At 34.3% G+C, this 2,324-nt stretch overlaps 1 pseudogene; it reads left to right on the forward strand.

Annotated features, from left to right (window-relative positions):
* The first annotated feature begins 632 nt into the window (after positions 1 to 632).
* On the forward strand, positions 633 to 1,353 carry LOC140519476 (proteasome subunit alpha type-1 pseudogene; annotated as a pseudogene).
* Positions 1,354 to 2,324: the final 971 nt, after the last annotated feature.

A 2,324-nucleotide genomic window follows, 5' to 3' on the forward strand; every position in this document is an offset into this window, starting at 1 on the left:
GCAATGATCTAAGACAATTTCAAAATGCTCATAACTGAAAATGGTAGCCACATCCAGAGAAAGAGTAATAAAGTCTGAATGCTGATTTTATCTTTCTTCTGTAGTTTCTTTCTCATTGTTTTTCCCTTTCATTTTGATTCTTCTTTCACAACATGACTAATGTGGAAATATGCTTAATATGATTATGCATATTATCAGTGAATATCAGATTGCATGCTGAATTGGGAAGGTACGGTAGAAAATTTAAAACTCAAAATATTATAAAAATAATGTTGAAACTAAAAATAAATAAAATTAAAAAGCGTACATCCAATAAAATCAAAAGAATGAAAAAATAGAAGAAAATGTAAGTTACCTCCTTTGATAAACAACTAACTTGAAATAAATCAGAGAAGATAATTTAATTACTGAACTACCTGAAGTCCATGATTTAAAAAAAAAAAAAAAGAACTTTCCAGCATCGTTTAAGAAATTATCAAGGAAAATTGCCTCAATATCCTAGAACCAGAGATAAAATAGTCATTGAAAGAATCCACAGAAAACAAGCAGCAGAAAGCTCACTAGATCCAATAGCTCCACTGTAGTTCTCTACTCCACCAGCACCAAGAAAATGTTTCCAAACCAGTTATGACAATGATGTCACCACCTGGAATCCTGAGGGCATAATTCGTCAAATAGAATATACAATGGTAACTGTCAAACAAGGTTCAGCTACCTTAGGCCTGAAATCCCAAACCCATGCTGTGTTGGTAACTTTGAAAAGGGCCCAGTCAGAACTGGCAGTTCATCAGATAAAATAATCTACATGTTGATAATCATGTTGGAATGTCAATTGCTGGGCTCACTGATGATGCTAAGCTTCTGTGCAGCTTTATGCATCAGGAATGTCTGTGTTCCAGATTTATGTTTCACAAACCTTTTTTCAGTGTCACACCATAGTGTCTCCAATTGGAAGCAAGACCCAGATAGTGACACAGTGTTATGACTGAAGACCACATATATGATGGGGAACTGATCTTTGCTGCTTATGATGATATTGATCCTCACAACTTCTGCTCATTCTGACCATACTTACTGGAAAGGTGTATGTCCAAGTTCAGTGACTGCAATTTGAGTGAACTGGTGAAACATGGTATTTGTGCCTCTCAGAAAAAACTTCCTGTAGAATAGGACTTAACTACAAAGAATATTTCCATTGAAATTGTTGGAAAAGACTTGGAGTTCACAATCTAAGATGATGATGGCATGTCTTTTTTCCTGGGAGGTCTTGAAGAAAAACCACAGAGAAAAGCACACCCTGCTCAGCCTACTGAGGAACCTGAAGAGAAGGCTGATGAGCCCATGGAGCAATGATCTATATAAGGCAGTCTTTGTCTATATTAGCAAGTCTAAAATGAGCACGTCTGTCCATATGCCAATGCTTTCTGCCAGATGCAGAGCTACAGAACTAGATGTTCTAAGAATCAGTGCGGAAGGATTTTTCCAAGAAATATAGCTAAAAGGTTATAACTGGGTATATTTTCTTTAGGAGGGAGAATGTAATCATTTTCTAGAAAAGATGGCATGTCAGCACTACTGTTTTTATATGAAGAACATATTGTCCTTATGATTTTAAATGCAACTATAAAATTAAATTGTTTCAACTGGAAAAAAAAGAAAAAAAAATTCACCAATCACTTCCTAAAATATATGCCAAAATGAAAACTCCATGGAATATTGTAACCAAAATTCATATTTGTCAGATCAAGCAGAAAATACTGAAAGCAGCTTAAAACAATTAAAATATTGTGGAGCCATAGTCAGGATAACACGAACTTACTAGCAGCTATGTTGAAGAATCAAAGGGCTTAGAATATGATAGTTTGGAAATCAAAGGAGCTTCGATTGCAATTAAAAATCAACTACCCAGAAAAATTGAACATAATCTTTCAGAGGAAAAGTTTCATTTTCAAAGAAATAAGATACTTTTGATCATTCCTCATGAAAAGACTAGAGTTGAAGTAAAAATACCATCTTAAACTACAAGAGTTAAGGGAAGCATAAAAAGGTAAAAAGGAAAGAAAAAACCAAAACAATAAAGTCACTCAAGAACATTAAACTGTTCACATCCCTATATGGGAAGATGGTACCTGTAACCCTTGAGAACTATATTTTCATTATGACAGGTAGAAGGGTTATATATAGACAGAGTGTGTGAGTACAAGTTACTTTGATGTTATTACATAAGAAAAAAAATTAAAGGTTAAACCATTGTACTGGGAGAAGAGGGAAGGGGAGGAAAAAGAGAGTAAATTACATCACATAAAGAGGTAGAAATTTTAGAG

This window comes from Notamacropus eugenii, chromosome 1 (genome assembly GCF_028372415.1).
Source record: "Notamacropus eugenii isolate mMacEug1 chromosome 1, mMacEug1.pri_v2, whole genome shotgun sequence".
Classification (NCBI taxonomy): domain Eukaryota; kingdom Metazoa; phylum Chordata; class Mammalia; order Diprotodontia; family Macropodidae; genus Notamacropus; species Notamacropus eugenii.